Consider the following 20,146-nt stretch of genomic DNA (forward strand, 5'->3'; position numbering starts at 1 on the left):
GGGCCAAGCACACCCACGTCTTACATCGACACCTTGGCCAGTGGGTCTCCTTCATGACTCTGTCCCCAAAACTAGCACAGTGCTAGTCCAAGGTAAGAACATAGTAAGTCTTCTTGTGGATTGGCTGCCTGAGAACTCACCCCAAATCGCTGAGCCAGCCTATTCATTCAACTGACAAGGAAACTGAAGCCCAGAAAGTTGAGTAACTTCCCCTTGTCATGCCAAACCAGGGGCAGAGTCACCCTGGAACCTGGACCCTCAGACGTCCAGGGCCTTCATTCCCACACCTCACGCCCAGCTAAATCCCCCAAGGCCAGCCTTCCTTGCTTTTCTGTCAGATTCAATACATAGTTCAGGGCTTCAATTTTTTTTTTTTTAATTAATGTTAAATTTTGGTGTGGAGGAAGAGGGCCTCTGAAACAAGTTAGTCGTGTCAATCCAGTTATTTTTAATTACCTTGGCTTTTTATAATTTCCAGCTCCCAGCACTGTATTGCTGATAGAATTGCCCTGGCATTGGGCTAGAGATAACAGACCTAGTCTATAACCCAATTTTCTGAACTATATTCAAATGTGAAGAGCTAGCAAAAATGGGACATGGGGTCAGGGCTTATTTTCTGTAAGCACTTCTTCCTAATTATCGAGAAGGGACATGGTGACAATCTTCATAGCTGGGTTTTATTCTGGGGGTTTTACACTAGAGTAAAGATTTGTTATTTGAAACAAGGTCAAACATTCATACAAAGGAAAATAGAAAACGTCTCTTAATGGAAAAAAAAAGAAAATCCCTTGAATAAGTATAAAAATTGATTAGACTCTATACAAGTGCCTGGAAATAAAAAGATTTTCTAAAATAACCAGAATGCATTATTTATGGTATGAGTCACTGAGGTAGGAGAATAACATATTAGGAAAACCAGAGGGCTATAGAGATTTTTAAAAGTGATAGGATGAGACTTGTGAACAACTCAGTTGCAGATGAACAAAGGCTTTACAATCCTCTCCAAGGATTATGGGGACAGCCTCTGGGTCTATGCACCATGCCACCCCCAGTTGTAATGACAATATGCAGAAGAACTCAGAGGTCATGCTACTTAGGAAAACTACTCCAAAAAGAAAAGTGCACAACTTCCAGTAATAATAAAAAGTATCATGGTAATAATGTCAACTGCTTTATAACCTACTACAACTATTATAACCTTACCAATCATTTTTAAACTTTAAGAACTTTTAAATTCATCATCAATTTGCCCTCACAACAAACCTATGAGGTACTCAGACCTGGTGATGTGCCAATGTCATGTATTTATTGAGCACCTACCATGTGCCAAGCGACAGAGAACAATGTAGAACAAAAGAGAAGTGTTCCCTGCTCAGATGGAACCAACAGTGTTGTGGGAAGGCAGATATTACATAGCAATTCCACATGAAGAAAACTTTTGTTCTTTCCATCCATCATTCAACAAACATTTATCAGAAGCCTGCTTCATGCTACACTCTTGCTAGACACTGTGACACATAGATAACCACGACACAGCCCCTGCCGGTAGGAACTTCCTGTCTAATCAGGAAGAGAGACTTTAAACGAAAAATAGTGCTGTGGGAGGACAGATGACTTCATGGAAAAGGAGACATTTGAGCTGAATGTGAAAAAAAGTGGGTAAGATTTTTGCTTTTCTGAGCAAAAGAGCCTTCTAGGCAGAAAGGAAAAGGACATGTGTGCAGGTCTGCAGATCTGAGGGAGATTTGGGGTTGGGGTGGGTGTGCTGTGGTGGGGGGAGGCTGAGGAGAGGAGCAGCCATAGGAGGTGAGGCTGGCTAAGTTGATGGGGGACCAATTTGGGCAGAGGTTAGAATTCCTATCCTGCAGAGTAGCAACATCGTGAGCAAAACGCTGCCTTTGCGGGTCTCAGCAAAGCATTCATATAACCAACTTTTCATTTCAGAGAAATAGATTCTGTTTCCAAAGTAGTGTATGGATTTGAGGAGGAGGACACAGGATGCGGTCAGTTAGTGGTTACAATCTATAATAGGACCATTCAGATAACAGTTTAAAAAAAAGCTACATAGGAAAGGAAGAGGGTTGTTCGATAAATCCAGGCTGGTAATATACTATGTGCTAAGGGTGCCATGGACGCTGTATCATTTCATCCTCACAACAACTTTGCTAGGTATTCCCATGTTAGAACCTGAGGCACTTAGAGGATTTAGGTAATTTCCCCAAGGCCACAGGTCTGGTCTCAAAGCCGCCCGCCCATTACCATACTCGTACACTGCACAGAGTGGACACTCAGTAAAAGTGTATCTTGGCTCGGTGGGCAAGTGTTGGTTGCCCAATGGGGAATGACTACAGTGAATGTGGGGGGATGTCAGAGAAAGCAATTGGAGCAACTCGCCACAACCTGATGGGAGCCTTCAGACTGCAGTCTCTGGAAGTGTCATCCAGCCTCCCCAGCCTCTGATAAAGACACATTGAGAAACAATCAAACAAACAGCCGCCTCTGGGAAGATCCACCAAAACCTCATTTGCTGAACAAAGGGTGATAAAATGGCAAGAAACAGGCCACAGAGAAAAGGGACTGTGCGTTCTGGCTGGGACTTCTCTTTCCACCCACTCCCCCTGCTCAGCAGGCCCATACATCACTTTTTCCTCAGACTGTTAATTAGAGAGACACTGGCCACCCCAACACAACCCGTTAATTATGAAAACCAGAGCTCTGTGCACAAAATAACATGGAAATGAAGTGACATGCATCCAATTAATTAAACCTTTACAGCTCCAATCAGTTTTAATTAGAGAAGCTATTCTTTTCACTCTCGATCAATAAGGAACTCTGCAATACATACATGCTTTTTAATCAATTAGCAAAGAGTAAAACAAAAGAGGTGAGTCTGTTGCAGGAGGGTACCACGAGCCCTTCTACAAGTCACACACACACCTATGTGCAACTGTTCATTTTTATTATTGGTTGGACTTATGAGCAACACGGTTGAACCTCTGCAACTTATTTCCAAGTTAAATGAAAAATGAGAAAGCTGAGATATGGCAGCCCCACTATTTCCACTTAACTCCTTAGCCTCTTGTTTATAGACCTAGAAAATGCATTGAGGACACCAGAAATTAAGAAAGGCTCATAGAAAATTATCGACAGAGGAGCTCAAAAGCTGTTTCTTCAGGTCACCAGTACAGTGTCTTGACCACAGGCCAGCTCTTTCTCTCTGGGAAGGGCATCCTCTTTGACCAAGCATACAGCTCTGGAAGGACTGCTCACAAATCAGTGAAGGCCAGACAAAGAGGACAGTAGTCTAGCTCAAACCAGTCAACGCAGCCCTAGAAATTGATGGGATGGCACACGCAGCCGCCAGATGAGCCTCACGTGTGATCTTGTCGGCACCACCCATCTGGTGCTTCCAACAGGCTGCAGTGTGCTGCCTACCTCCTGGGTGGATTTTTAAATCCCCACACTGGGGAAGAGAGAAGGTCCTAAGAATGGAATAAGCAAAAAAAGGGCATAGGCTGGCGGATGTTCACACCTCCATCAGACAGACATAGCTAATCAATCACAAGTCCCTTGCACATTGATTCCACTAATGACTTCAGAAACAATATCCATCAATTTGACTTCAGAAACCTTGACTCAAACTGGCTTCAATATGGAAATATATTCTCTCACATGACAGGAAGTCTAGAGGACCAAAATTGGAGTGGACTTGAGGGTTGCTTGATTCAATGGCTCAGTTAAGTCATCAAGGACCCAGTTTCTCACCGTCTGTCTCTTCTGCCATCCTCAAATTTGGCTTTATATCCATCCTGGTTGTAAGATGGCTCAGAAGAAATCATATCCAGGATGACAGGGTCCAGAAGATACCCGCTTATAGGAGTTTCTTTCCCAGAAACTCCCAGCGAGCTTCTTGTAATGTCTCGGTGTTCAGAGGTAGGTTACTTTCCCTTTTCTAAATCATTTACTTGTCCAAGGAAGGCAATGATTCTGGCTGCCATAGAGTCATCCATCTGGGCTGAAATGGATGTTGGAGAATCAACCATCATGTCTCCTAAGGAATTCTAATTCTTCCCAGCATTGACACCCACTACTAGCTACTGATGAAATAGGCACCAGAGATAAAATCTCTTGGTCATCCTCTGACTGGGAAGAGTCAAGAAGTTGGGGGAATAGAGAGCATGGCTTAGTTAGGGCAGTGACATGCAGGGTAGTGATATGCAGGGCAGTTAGATAGTGAAAGAGGCAGAAGGAAAACCATTTCGTTTGGAGAAAAGTTTGAGAATTTCAGTTCTTGGAGTGGAGAGGTCTGTGCCTCCCATCCCCAAAGACCAGGAACAACCTATTTAAACTTATGAAGACAAGGTTTCAGTGGATGTAATGCACATCAGGGGAAGCTGTGGTTCCATATCACGGACAAAAATTAGATCAATGTGGACATTCTCAGGCAAGGAATCTAAATCATAAATCAGCTTACACAAGAAAGATGAAGGGAAAGCCATGCACCTAGAATCTAGGTACTCAGAGAGTGACCACAAGCAACATTCACAAAAAAGACACTCAGAAATTTGGTCCCTCAAAGAGAAAACAAATGTCAGTCTCTCTTTCGGGCAGAGAGTCCCATTTTTTCTGAATAGTGATCTTAAAGACCCTTCTCCCTTGGTTTGAGATGAGAAAAAAAAAATTATAATAATAATAATAATAATTTGATAATAATTGTCAAATATTGAGAGGAAGGAGAAAGAAGAGAGGTGAAAATAAGATGGCATGGTATAAATAAATGAGCTAAATCCTCATTTTCCATAGTGGGAGTTAAAAAATATTATCTAACATTCATAAATCAAAAAATAAAGGTATATGAAGGTCTGACAATTAAGTTTGTGAATTTGCCACTGTGCGCTTACATTGGCAGCACTGTGCAAACAGCTTAGTAAGGTTTCATAACCTTGATATATCCGTGTCTCACAGCTGTGTTCATGTTGACATGTGGTGGTGTCTTGCTGAGTGGCCTTCATTATTGTTGTTGCGTGTTTTTGTGTGCCATCATGAGAATGTCTGAGCTTGAATTAGAGAAATGAATAAACATTAAATTTCTTCTTAAACTTGGCAGGAGCGGAAGTGAAATCAGGGACATGTTAGTCCAAGTTTATAGGGATAATGCCATGAAGAAAACAGCAGTGTACAAATGGATTAAACATTTTTCTGAGGGGAGACAACACATCACTGATGAAGAGAGATCAGGGCAGCCAGTAACGAGCAGAACTGACAAAAACATTGCAAAAATTTGTCGAATTGTGCATCAAAATCATCGAATGACTGTGAGAAGCAGAGCAGAACAAGTAAACATCGATAGAGAAACAGTTAGAAAAATCTTAATTGAAAATCTTGGCATGAGAAACGTGTGCAAAAATGGTCCCGAAGGAGCTCGCTGATGAACAAAAACAAAGGAGAGTCGAAATTTGTCAAGACATTTCGGAGAAACAAGACGATGTTTTGGGCCATGTTATCACTGGTGATGAAACGTGGGTGTACCAATACGACCCTGACACAAAGTGTCAAAGTGCACAATGGAAGTCAGCCAATTCTCCATGACCAAAAATGTTCCATCAGTCCAAATCAAGAGTCAAAACGATGTTGCTAAACTTTTTTTTATATCAGAGGGATGATTCATTATGAATTTGTACCAATGGACAAACAGTTAACTAAGTTTACTATTTGGAAGTGCTGAAAAGGCTCCATGGAAAAGTTAGATGAAAACAACCTGAACTTTTCACCAATAATTCATGGCTCTTGCATCACTACAATGCACCAGCTCACTTGACACTGTCTGCGAGGGAGTTTTTAGCCAGTAAAGAAATAACTGTGTTGGAACACCTTCCCTACCCTCCTGATCTGGCCCCGAATGACTTCTTTCTTTATCTATAGATAAAGGAAATATTGAAAGGAAAACATTTTGATGATATTCAGGACATCAAGCGTAATACGATGACAACTCTGATGGCCATTCCAGAAAAAGAGTTCCAAAATTGCTTTGAAGAGTGGACTAGGTGCTGGCATTGGTGCATAGCTTCCCAAGGGGAGTATTTCAAAGGTGGCCATAGTGATATTCAGCAATGAGATATGTAACACTTTTTCTAGGATGAGTTTGTAAACTTAATTGTCAAACCTCATAACATATTACAAGTCAATCACCGCCATAAGAATTAAATGATACATTTTTTTGAATTTTTAAAATATATTTAAAAAATTTTCAGTACCATTTAACATAGAATATTGTATTAAGTTCAGGTGTACAATATAGTGATTAGACATTTATATAACCTAAGAAGTAATCACCTTGATAAATCTAGGACCTATCTGACACCATACATAATTATTACAATATTGATTATATTCCCTATGCTGTACTTTACATCCCCAAAACTATTTTGTAACCATCAATTTGTATTTCTTAATCCTTTCCCCTTTTTCACCCATCTTTTCAATCCCCTTCTCATCTGGCAACCTTAAAATGTTCTCTGTATCTATAAATTTGTTTCTGTTTTGTTTGTTCATTTATTTTTTTTTTAATTCCACATATAAGTGACATCATATGGCATTTGTCTTTCTCTGTTTGACTTACTCCACTCAACACAGTACCTACAAGGTCCATCCATGTTGTTGCAGATGGCAAGATTTTATTTTTTGTTTATGGCTGAGTAATATTCCATTGTATATACACAGGGGGAGATGGGGAGACCAAAGAAAATGTATAAGTGGACACTTGGCTCAACGTTGCTCAAGCAGTAATTCACCATAATCAGAAGTGTCTGGATGCTGATAGTAACCACTTTGAGCATCTCTTGTAATTGCAGAAGTCACACATGACTTGTATTCATCTTTTGTTATTGGTATGTATTGAGTATTACAATTTTAATATAGTTTTCCTTTCTTAAAATGTGTATACATTTTTTGTCACCTTCTGTACCACCTCCTCTTTATTCATCATCCATTGATGAACACCCACGGTGCCTCCATATCTTGGCTATTGTAAGTGATGCTGCAATGAACACATGGATGCACATGTCCCTTCAAAGTAGTGTTTTGGTTTTTTTTTTTTTTTTTTTTTGGTACAGAAATGAGATTACTGGGTGCTTCTTTGTCTTTTGTTATAGCCTTTGTTTTAAAGGTATTTTGTCTGGTATAAGTATAGCTACCCTAGCTTTTTGTTTGTTTGTTTGTTTGTTTCCATTTTCATGAAATATCTTTTTCCATCCCTTCACTTTTGGTCTGTTGCATCTTTAGATCTGAAGTCAATCTCTTGCAGGCAGCATATGTAAGGGTCTTGTTTTTTTATCTATTCAGCCACAATATATGCTTTGATTGGAGCATTTAATCCATTTATATTTAAAGTAGTTGTTAACAGATATGTAGTTACTACCAGTTTATCTCTCTCTCTTTTTGTTTTTGTTTTTTGGTTTTTTTGTCTTAAAGAAGTCCCTCTAACATTCCGTGTAATACTGGATTGGTGGTAATGAACTCTAGCTTTTTCTTGTCTGGGAAGCTCTTCATCTGTCCTTCAATTCTAAATGATAGCTTTGCTGGGTAGAATAATCTACGTCACAACCTAGATTGTAACCAAGGACCCCTTGGTCCTTGCTTTTTTATCACTTTGAATATTTCATGCCAATCCCTTCTGGCCAGCAAAGTTTTTGTTGAGAAATCAGCTGACAGTCAATGGGAACTACCTTGTAGGTAACTAACTGCCTTTCTCTTGCTGCTTTTTAAGATTTCTCTTTGTCTTTAACCTTTGGCATTTTAATTATGATGTGTCTTGGTGTGGGCCTCTTTGGGTTCATCGTGTTTGGGACTCTCTGCACTTCCTGGGCTTGTATGGTTATTTCCTTCACCAGGTTAGGGAAGTTTTTCATCACTATTTCTTCAAATAGGTTTTCAATTCCTTGCTCTCTCACTTCTTCTGGTACCCCTATGATGCAAATGTTTGTCCCCTTGATGTTGTCCCATATGCTCTTTTTTGGGGATTCTTTTTTCTTTTTGCTCTTCTGATTGCGTGTTTTCTGCTATTTTTCTTCTAAATCACTGAATCAGTCCTCCGCTTCATCTAATCTACTGTTGATTCCCTCTAATGTTTTCTTCATTTCAGTTGTTGCAGTCTTCATTTTTGACTGGTTCTTTTTTTATATTTTCTATCTTCATTTTTATGTTTTCTATCTCTTTGTTGAAGTTCTCCCAGAGATCTCTGAGCATCCTTATAACCAGTGTTTTGAACCCTACATCTGGTATATTCTTGTCTCTACTTTGTTTAGTTCTTTTTCAGGAGCTTTGTTCTTTCTTTCATTTGAGACATATTTTTTTTCCTCCCCATTTTGTCTGCCCCCTAATTTTATTTCTATATATTAAGTAGGGTTGCTCTTCTTCCAATCTTAGTAGAGTGGCTTTATGTTGTAAGTGTCCTGGGGACCCAGTGGTGAAGTTTCCCTGGTCACCTGAGCCAGGTTCTCTAGCTGTGTCCCTTGTGTGGGTTGTGTGTGTCTTCTTGTTGCAGTTGAGCTTTGGTTGCTATTTGCACATCACTGGGAGGGACTGACCCTCAGGGTGACTGGTTGTGAGAACTGGCCATGACTACCATGGAGGAGCTGTTGTGCAGGAGCTGACCCAACAGAGCAGGGTTCACTTTAGCAGGGCTCTAGTGCCTGCCCACTAAGACCTTTGGGTGTGTCATCCTTGGAGGCAGCTCTGGATCAGTCTGAAGCTGGCCACCAGGTTTGCTGGCCCCAGGGCCTCTTGGGAGCAACCTTGTCAGAGGCCAAGTTCAGCATCAGACTGTGCCCTGGCATAAGCCACAAAACAATCTGCAGTTGGCTGTCACCCATGCTGGGCTTGATGGTGCCTCAGGAGGCCCACCTGTGAACCAAGGCTACTTGCCACTAGTGCCAGCTTGGGGCTGCTCACCAAAAGGTTCAGGGAACACTAAAGCCAGATTCTTGTTTGGGTTTTGTGAACTTTTGAGAGATTTTAGGAAAGCATGAAGCATGAGCCAAGACAGGCTGTTGGAAAGGAAAAGCCACTGGAAGCTGCTTGAGTGTGCCCGAAATTTGGGTAGGGCAAGGTCTCAGGGAATCACTGGCAGGGTGAACAGTGTTAGCTACATTGATGGAGACTCAAATATGGCAGCCACCTTCATCTGCACAATGGTGGGGGGGAGGGTGCTCAACAAAGACCCAGTGGTTTCTACCAGCACTTCTGTATGTAAGAAAGCTGCCCCTCCAGCACTCGCCCTGCAGCCAGACAATTCAGTTTCTCCCTGTGTGTCCCTGGTAGCTTTTGAGCTGCTGCCCCAGTGTTGGAGCTCAGGGTGAATCCATCAGTGAGTCAATTCATGAATCGGCCCCTTAAGAGGCGTACCTGGTACTGCATCAGCCCTCCATCTCACTCATCCACAATCTCCTCTGGTTTTCACGGCCAGAATTTTGGGGACTTCTCTTCCTGGCACTAGACCCCTTGGCTAGGGAGCCTAGCATGGGGCTGGGATCCCTCACTCCTCCAGGTGAACTTCCACAGTCGCGATATCCCTCCTGATTTTTAACTGCCACATGGGTGTGGGACCAGCCCATTTCAAGTCTCTGCCCCTCATACTAGTCCTGAGGTGGTTTTTTCTGTATGTCCTTAGTAGTAGGACTTCTGCTCAGCTAAATTTCAGGAGATTCTCAGTTATGGTTGTCCTGTAGTTTAGATGTAATTTTCATGTGGCTGTGAGAGGAAGCAAGCACAGCATTTACCTACTCTGCCATCTTGACCCTTGATATACTACAAATCATAAATAGATTAAAGCAGGGGTTGGGGAGGGGTAATAACCAAGTAGAAAATGTCTGCTTGCCATCACAAGCTCTTCTGTACCATTACTTAGGTAAACATTTTTAAAAATATATCTGAGAAGATAAATTTAAATTATTGTTCACGTTCATGTTCTCACTGCCTTACACACAGTAACTTTTCAATAATTGTTTTTTAATTAATCAAGGAAATGTCCCAAATAAGAGCAATTGTTTGGTGAGCACCCAGCTACCATATGTTACAAATCTGTACTTCACCTTGGAGCTGAAACCCTGGACTTTCTTAAATGAGATGATTGCCTATATGTTCATCCCTGGACTCTCAGTCTAGGCCTAGCCTCTGACAAATCTAGAAGAGTAATTTTGAAGGCTCTGTCAACTTGAAATTTCAACATCAAAAGAGCATCTCTTCTTGCTGATCAAGTCACACAGCTGCACAGTATCCCATAGAGGAAGTCCTATGACTTGTTCTGGGTGTGGGTGGACCAAGTAGCCAGCTGCAGGGTAGCATGTAGAGCTCTCAACATGAGTAATCCACCTACGGACATCTTTATGGGAGAGTCAAAGGAAAGAGTTGTTATCTGGAGCTGTCTCGCAACTTCACCTGGTGGTCCAAAGCCTAGAGATAATCAAATGTCTACAATAGATTATAGCACAGAGCAGCTGACTCAGCATACTCTTCCCTGGTCCCCCACATATCCATGGGCATTGACCACAGAACTTTCTCAATAAGTGATTTTCCTGAGGATCTCCAGGGAAAGAACTTTTCATGGTGATGGAATGTTCTCCAAAAGCACAGTGGGAAAATGCCCTTTAGGACCAGTAAACCCCTGAAAAGTCACATCCTTATGTTGCCCTTTGATGATTCTAGGAGGGCTTTAAGTTATAAACAAGTCTTCTGACATAGTGATTTGCAATATATTTGGGGCAGGAGTTATTTGAATATTAAAATTTTTAATTTAAGTCGTTATAAAAAACGATTTTGCAACGATGTTATAACTATTGACATTGGGTGTGCTTGTTTTGGTTAAAAGTGTGCACGGTGCAAATAAATTAAATGTTCTAAGTATTTGGGCTGCATTAATTGTTTTAGAAAAATAAGTGAAAAAGCACTGGTTTGGTTGATTCCCTCTGGGGTATCCTTGGAACTGGAGGTCACCACCTGTCCATGAGGTCCACCCCTGCTTCACTGCCCCAAAAGAGTCAGTGGTCCTGAGCAAAATGGACTAGAAGCAGATTCTTCCAGGCTGTCTGTGAAGACACATAAACTGCATGTTCTGCTTCACGTGAAGTGGAGCCAGACACCAAGTCCTCTGGAGCAGCCTGGCCATGTTTCTGCTGCAGGAAGTTCCAGTTCCACCACTGGGAGTAGTTCTATCCCCTCCTGCCCTCTCTGTCTTCCTCCCAAACTCACCCAAAGCTGCTCAGAGGCTCTAGAAGTGGTGGCAGCAAAGTTTGCGTGGGAGCAAATTCATATTCCCACTGTGCATTCTTTGCCATCACCAAAGAATGACTTTGAGAGACTCACTAGGTGAAAAAGAAGCCCAAGCAGAAAAAACCTGTGACCACAGATTCAAGCTGTAGTCTACTTCTTGTCCCAGATTTCTATTGCAGTAATCACAGCACTGCCCCAGTTGTTTGCCGAGGACGAGTTGCCAGATACTATGCTTTGTGACTTGGCTTCGCTATTGTGTCATGACACACCAATGATGAGCCTAAAGGATCCTACGGAGAACCCAGGATGTCCAGGCACAGACTGGGAAAGTCTGTCCTGCTAAATTGCCAATATGGTCATCTCCAGCAGGCCTCACGTGTCTCAGTCAACTTTAGCCAAAGACTGAAACCCAGCATCATTGAGGTACTGCTGTTTATATGACCTCCTTCATTTTTAAGGTGTTCCAGTTAAGGTGTCATGTGACACCAAGTTGAGGACTCCAGTCATAATCCTAGAAATCACAGACCCTTTGTCACTCAAGGGACGTATGCCAACAGCAATGTGACATCTGTTTATTGACCAGTATCGCAGTCGTCTCTCCTGGGGTGAGAGGACCACGAGTCATTTGAATTACCTCCTTTCCAGCCTTCCTCTTTCCATCTGTACTTCCTGAAGTCTCCCAGAGCCACAAAGAGGAGAGCCCATAATGGTTTGGGGGTTACCACAATCACTGCTGTTTCCCCAGCACTATAATACAGATTCAATTTCACAGAAAGAATAGTCCTTGCCGGTTAATGTTGGCAAAGTGGAGGAAGCAAGGAAGGAAGGAGAGATGGTTGCAAAAGGCAGGCGGCCCCCACTTCTGGGTTAGGCAGCTATTTATCACAGTGATTTATAGTGGAGCTGTTCCTGCATCATTTTCACTGCAATAATGAGCCATTTTTGGAAGAATCCACAATGTTTGCTTGTTTTATTGCCATACAGCCCAGCAAGAAGATCCTTAGAACATTCTCTCAACAGATAGAATATGTCCCTCCACATCTGGGACACCAAAACCCTGAAATGTTCAGGTTTCCTTCTTATATGGACTGAGGCTGTAAATTGTAGTGGGTCTGCCTCACCACCAGAGGGTGCCCTGTGGTCATTTTTCCCTCTCAGCTCCAGGTTGGACGTCCCTCCTGAGTTTGGACAGAACCGAGTATCAAGTGCATCACACAAATTAACACTAAGGGCTTTTTGATTTTTGTTTCCTTAAGAATGCCTCTTGGGATGATGTCAGACTTTGACCATACAGAATTATTTTGTTTGGGGCAATGTCCTTTGACCCATGCTATTGTGACTCCTAACCGAGGAATAAATCTGAACGTGTGCTTTCATTACAACAGCTGCTCATGTTTGCAAACTACTTATTTCAAAATAACACACTATTCAACTCTCCATGATTCCAGGATGCCAGGGACAAGGGGCGAGAAGAGAATCTCTCACCAGCCCATCATGGCTCTCGTTTGGACAAGACGGTCATTGCTAGAGATTCTGCACCCCCCCACCTTTCCCCCCAGGATCCTATCTGCTCTTCTATCACAGGTCTTCCCACCCATCTTCTTCCAATGGGAAGATAATGGTGACTAACATGCTAAGTCACAGACAGCTTTCAGCTGCCTTAACAGAATGAATGGGTGTGATCATTCCTGTGACAGAAAGCTCAATTTACAAGCTGGGTGGCTATAGCTGCAGTGGTTCTATAGCCACAGACCTTAATTTTCTCTGTGTAAAATTTACTCGTTCATCAGAAAGGATGACTGTTCCCCTTCTCTTCCCATCCATCATTTTCTTCTTTGATCTCTCTCCAAAGCTTCCCAAATCACAATAGCAACTGCTTGGATAGTGTGCTCAGACATAGTCCTTCCTATTTTTCACATTTCCACTGTATTATCTTGTTGGCATCTCATAGTACAGAGTCGAGGTGAGTAGAGAAGGTATTAATGAACTTCTCCAATTTCCCAAACAAAATCATTTGGTCTGTTCTGTGTTCCTGTATGTTACACATCCCTTTATGACAGATTTTTTTTTTCTTTCTTTTTTTTTTCTTTTTTTTTTTTTTTTTTTTTTGCTGTATTGCAACTGCTTCTTTACCAACTTTTACCACTGTGTGCTCCCCTAAGTCAGGGACCAGATTTGTCTTACCAGCTTTTTATCCCAAATCTTTGCAAAGTTCTTGCCACACAGTGAGTACTTAACAAATGTTTGTTTGTTAAGTTACTATACCATTTCACAAATAAGATAATCAAGTCACCCAGCAGGCTAAGTGGTACCACAGCCTACATCCCTGCTGGAAGTGAGTAAAGGAAGGACATGGGATAGTATAAACATGGTTTAACTAAAGGAATAAAGAATCAATGAGAAAATAAGTGCTGAATTCTGACTCTGGAACAAGTATCCTGATGAATGCAAAAGATAAAATAACAAGACATGATCAAAGTCCTCAAAGCCCATCCAGTGACGGGTGGGGTCCTTTAACTTCTTGCATTTCAGTTTCACCTTATTCAGGATGAGCAGTTTGGAAGATAAGATCTATAACTGACTCATTTGGCTCTAACATTCTATGGCCTCATCAATATTCTCTCTGCTGAGATGCGACATATGCCTTCACAGAGATATACTGCACACGAAGTAACACACACGTGTGATACAGGAATAACAAAACAATACTCCATATCATCAAGTAGAATCAAGGTGGAAAGAACAGTCCATAAAGATATATGTGCTCCGATGTTCGTTGCAGCTTTATTTACGGTGGCCAAGACATGGAAACAACCAAACAATCAATAGATGATTGAATAAAGAAGATATGGTATATATACACAATGGAATACTATTCAGCTGTAAGAAAAAATGAAATAGTGCCATTTACAACATGGATGGATCTTGAGATTATAATGCTAAGCGAAATCAGTCAGACAGAAAAAGTTGAGAACCATATGATTTCATTGATATGTGATATATAAAACTGAAAACAACAAATGAACAAGACAAACAAATGAAGAAACAAAAACTCATAGACACAGACAATAGTTTAGTGGTTACCTGAGGGTAAGGGGGAGAGGGGTGGTAGGTGAGGGTAAATGGGGATCAAATATATGTTAATGGAAGGAGAACTGACTCGGGTGGTGAACATATAATGTGATATATACGTAGATGATATATTATAGAATTGTACACCTGAAACCTACGTAACTTTATTAACCATTGTCACGATTTAATTGAAAAAAAAAAAAAAAAAAAAAGAATAGTCCAGACACACTGAGAAAAGTCTAGAGGAAGAGAGAGCTTGGAGAACAGAAGAGTTCAAAAGGCTTTATGCAAGTGGTCCTAGCACTGAGCCTGAAGTTCAAATGTACATAGTCAGGAGTAACTGAAGAAGGGACGTAAATGAACCAAGTGGAGAAGCACAAAGTACGTGCATTCAGAGGACACTAGTGTCAGGAAGCAGGGTAACTGCTTTTCCCATGGTCACTGGCTGTTTGTGAAAGGAGGTTTGTATTTAAAAAACTAAATAAAGGCCTGTCTCTACTTCAGTCAATGTCTTTTCCACTCTCATCTGAACTCACTCCCATTTCATCTTCCTGCTGCCAAACCCCCAATCTAAATCACGTTTACCCAATCAGTCTCACATTATTGTGAACTTTTAGTTCATGGCAAAAATCTTAATTGTACAAGACTGAAAGGTCTTTGAGAGCAAGACTTGTGTGTGTTTTGTTCACTGCTGAATCCCCTGCAACTGGAATATACTAAGTGTTCAATAAATGTGCAATAAATTAATCAACGAAAATCAGCAAAATTTGGAAAGTGGGTCCACATAACGGCAGGGATGCTTTCCAGGCCCCAGTTGCTGTGGCTGCCTTAGCAGTTTAACCCAAAGGCACGAAAGGACATGTGACAGGTGCACACACAGCACAGGCTGAAGACCTGGACCTGCGCTGGCAGTTTGAGAAATAAAACCACGAAGTTTCATCAGCCGCCCCTGCCTTCGACGTTCTACTCCACAGCCCCACCCCATTTCCTCTCCCTCAAAACGGAAGACACACTTCTTTCCAAACAAATTTCCCCTGATTGGCTTCAGACCCCTTCCAGCCTCCCCACATGCATCATTTCAAGCATCATATCACCAAAACTCAGCCTCATAATGAATGGCTTTGTCTGTACACATCAGAACCACACAGCAGTCGTCTGACCCATGCCCCCACCTGCAAGTCCCTGGGGCTATTTCTGTTTTCAAAGAGCTGAAGCCAACTCAGTCTCAGAAAGAATAGGAAACCTCTTGAAGGTTGCACAGCTAAAAACCCATACAAGGAGCTCAAATGAGAAAAGCTCTTTATCATAACACCAATTAATATTTACTGCTTGCCCTAAAGCAGGCATTCTGCTAACCGCTTCCGTGCATTTTCCCTGTTAATCTTCACAACGGTGAGACAGATACAGTATTAATCCCCCTTTACAGTAAGCGCTGAATCACAGATTAGTTATGTGTACATAATTAGACCAAAGCCACTCAGCTTGAAGTCACAAGGTCTGGATTCTCATTCAGGACCAAAGCGGACCCCATGGCTTCAACTCTTTCCCCTACACATTCATCACAGGACTAGTGGGATGACGTTTTTCCATCTCCTAGATTCTTATTCATTCAATTATGAACTCTCTAGACAATAAGGTGGGAGAATTGACCCATGATTCATGAAAAGTGTTTCCCAGTAGGACTCACCCAGAGGGGGTCTTTCTTCAAAAAAATTACAAATTCAGTCTCCAGTGTCCCATATCCACCCTCCCCACTTTCCCAAGCACCCCTTCTCTCTTGCTCTCCCATCCACATCGGAGCCTGGACCCTCCTGGACCCACAGCAGCCCCAACCCGGATCCTCCCTCCTTGAGCCCAAACTCCTAATCGCTTCACCACCAAATGAACTCAGCTAGTTTTCCAGGAGGAATGCATCTGACAAACCCAGGGCCCGTAACGAGCACACACCTACTACACGTATGGGGCATCCCTTTAAAATTTAATCACATCTAATTACAGCCAAGTCTGCAGAGGCCAGTTCCATCAATTCTGTAGTAAAGTCTTGTGTTTGGTCCTGCAGTGTGATCATCTGGTCTAGGAATACCATTTCTGCTGCCCTCAGAGTGACACAGCTTTTATAGCCCCGGGGATACCCTCCAGTGGGGGCTCATATACAGTAGTACCTCGGTTTTCGAACATCTCCGTTGACGATCATTTCGGTGTAGGAACGCCATAAATTTTATGGATCAATGGCATCATTGGATAGTAAAATTCACGCTAAATTTTCAGTTTCAGGGGTTGATTTTAAAGGTCTGGAATGGATCAATCCATTTTGCATTACTTTCTATGGGGAAATCGTGCCTCGGTTTTCAAACGTTTCAGAACTCGAGCAGACTTCCGGAACGGATTATATTTGAAAACCGAGGTACTGCTGTACTTCCATTTGAACACAGAGCAACCTCCCGAGGGACAAGAAGGCCTGGAACAGGTAGGATGTTCAGGTCCTTGACTCTGCCAGCATCAGCCCTCCGCAACTGGGAGCTTAGGTACAGCTACTATATACTGAGCACCTACTATGTGCCTACCTACTTATTTTCACTTGATCCTTAAAACCACTCCACGAAGTTGCACTGTCCCAAGTTTACAGGTAAAGAAAATGAGACCCAGAGAGATCAAATAAATTCCCACAAGGTATAAAGGATTTAGGGGTCCAGCTTTGCCTGACCCTAAAACTTTGAGTATTTGCCACCACACTAAAGCTGCCTCATCCACTCTCTGTACAAGACTTTAGATTTTGCAAAGCAAAACCCAGCTCTTCCCTTTCCAAGCAATGCTAGCTGGAAGATCAATCAGAAGAACTGTTTATGGTCAGCAGATATAGAGAGTGCGTGTGACACACAAGCAAACATTTGGATTCTAATCTGCAATTAGAGTTCTGCTCCCAGCTCTAAGATTTCTTACTCTATAATTGTGCCCACAAATCCAGTTTGATTTTCTGTTCTGCTCATTTATTCTTTGCATCAGAATTGTTCAGATTCGTTGGACCAACCAAACTTATAAATGGCAAATTAAACCAGAAGGGAATGTGCTGCAATATTGATCAAGTCAAGACGACGCAGAGCACGAAGCAGGTCTTTTGATGTATGGCCAAAATTTCCGAGACTATTGACAATTTTCTCTAAGGCCTTTTAATAATCGCATGTCTGCTTTGGCTTTTGAATTGCCTAACCTTTGGGTGGTGAAATCACAGAATGTTATTTTAATTTCTTTATAATGGACTAGAGTTCAATTCAAATAAATACGTCCCCTGAGTGCCCACAGTAAGAGGCAGGAAGGGTCAAGGAGTGGTCTCACTTCCACACGGACCCCAAAGAGCCTGAACTGCACTCTCCACAAGGCTTCTGGGCTTGCTGCTTTTGTCTCTAAACCTGGGTTGTCAAAATGTGGTCCCCAGACCAGCATCGTCGGCCACACCTGGGAAATTGTTAGAAATGCCAGTTCTCAGGCCCTTACTTAGACCAACACTATGTCCACCTCACCTGAAACAGTGGCCTCCCCATACTAGTCACTCAATAAACATCTGTTTATCGAGTAAATAACATGGGGAGAGGAAACTGAAGAGGAATGAGTATCACGGTGAGCCAAATGGATGCCGAATGCCGTCTACTTCACATTTGTCCAGGGATGGTTTCTATTCCCCAGCACAGTGGTCTCTAACTTGAGCCTGCCTCTGAGTCATTCTGAAAACACAGACTTCTGGGCTCCACCCCCGAGTTTCTGATTCTGCAGGTCTGGGCTGGGGGCCAGGAATGTGCGTGTGAACAAGTTCCATGATGCTATCGATGTTGCTGGTGCAAGGACCACGTTTTGCGACCCCTGCTCCCAAGGTGAGACTCGTACCTGTCGCCACTTTGCCTCTCTTTCTGGCCATGGGTAGTATACTTCTTTTTAAGATCTTCTTTCAGACTTTCCAAACCTTGGCTCAAAATACTGTCTAAGGGCTGATCCAAAAACAACTAAAACCAAAACAAAAATGGATTCCTTTCTCTTTTAAGGAACTGGTGGGATAATCCAGCAGTGATTTTCTTCATTCAGGAAACACAAAAGCAAGAATGGCACAGCTGTTAGGAATTCATGGTCAACTTTTGCTGCTGAGCAGGTAGAGGACATGCATGGTGAAGATCTGGTTTCTTTGGGGAAGGTTGCTAAGTCTCTGGTAGCCTTTAGAGTTTGCCCAGCCACGGGATGGCAGCACTGAGTTGGTGTTCTCAGAAAAAGTAATGCTGGGCCTTCGGACTCCCCTTCCTCTCAGGGTGACTAGCCAGAGCACGACAGCAAGCAATGGACTGATACATTTGATGGAACCAAAACAGCTACAGCTTTGCCTCCCAGGCATTGAAGAAATGCTTCAGCCAGCAAATGCAGACTCTGGAGCAGAGACTCAAAATGGGGTTGCATGCATTCCATTCAGCCTCTGAAAATAAAGCCACAATTTCCCACACTCGAATTAGGAAACACAGGGCCACTGACTGTTCTTACATTACCAAGGAGACAATGGGGCAGAATAATAAATCGGCAGATCCCCCAAAACATCTGGGATATGTAGCCACCTTAGTTACAAGGCAAATGATGATGACCTAAAGTACATATACATTGAAAGATGCATTAAAATTTTTAAATCCCAAACAAATGGAAAGGTGTCCCAAAGTCTGTTCTCTCACGGTTAGCCAAAGCATGGTGTCCTATAAGTAACAGGCATCATTTTTCCAGGTCAAAAATCGGGATTCATGGATTGTGAGCTGTCAGAGTACTTAGCAATAAACTTATACGAAAGGAAGAGACTCGCAGCACATCCAGAATGTATGGTGACCACAATGAGAGTAAAACTTCAGAAAATGCCATTCTTGCTTCTCTACTCCAACCTCCCTCCACTGTCATTTCCACCCCCAACCCCTCCCCCCCCACACACACACACCGGGCTTCGTCTAAATTGAAATAGGTGAGAAGATTTTTTTCTTTGCCAGCATGCTTTCCACTCAAATGTCTCAAAAGCAGTCACTCAGGATCCACATACTTCTAATGAAAATGTGTTTCTGTGCTGGAGTTCTAGAGATAATGACTTCCATTTTCCTTGGACTCGGAGACAGAATCCCTAAACTTTGTAAGGCGCTTTCTTTCACTAGATCCATTGTTTCCACACTTGGTTTATCATCAGAATAAACTGCCAAGTTTTGTTTGATGTTTTGTTTTGCTTTAAAGTACAGAGTCCATGTCACAGCCCACCCTCCTGAGTTAAAACCTTGGAGAGGACGTGTTAAAGCTGGAAAGCAGCACTGGTTTCTAACATGTATGTGGGAACAGTAATCCAACTGAGGGAGTCCCAATGATCAGGCAGGTATAGGAATGGCCAGGGAACACAGCTTTTTGGGCCTCAGAGCCTGTTCTCCCCGTCATATTCACCATGTCTTGTGGGGCCAGTGGGAAGTAAAAATTGTAAGTGTCTAGCATCTTTTTACAGAGGCAAGGCAGAAAGGGTCTTGCCCGGCATCTGGGAGAAACATGTTGGAGGGTTAAAGCTCAGGTACTTTAACCCAGTTCTAATCCATGCTCATCTGTCCTTAGAAGTTTCTCACTTTCTGCGGGCTTTGTAGACTCAGTTTACCAGATATAGTGAGGCATGGCATTCAAAAGTCATGAAACTGCTCTGTTCCTCCAGTCTGCTGGGTCTTCCTGGAGGCCTTGTAATCCATCCCAGAATTCTGGCAAAGCACCACGGAAAGGAAATGAGTACAAACAAAGACATATGAGAATAGGGTCAAGTTGTTGGGAC

This window comes from Rhinolophus ferrumequinum, chromosome 8 (assembly GCF_004115265.2).
Source record: "Rhinolophus ferrumequinum isolate MPI-CBG mRhiFer1 chromosome 8, mRhiFer1_v1.p, whole genome shotgun sequence".
Lineage (NCBI taxonomy): Eukaryota > Metazoa > Chordata > Mammalia > Chiroptera > Rhinolophidae > Rhinolophus > Rhinolophus ferrumequinum.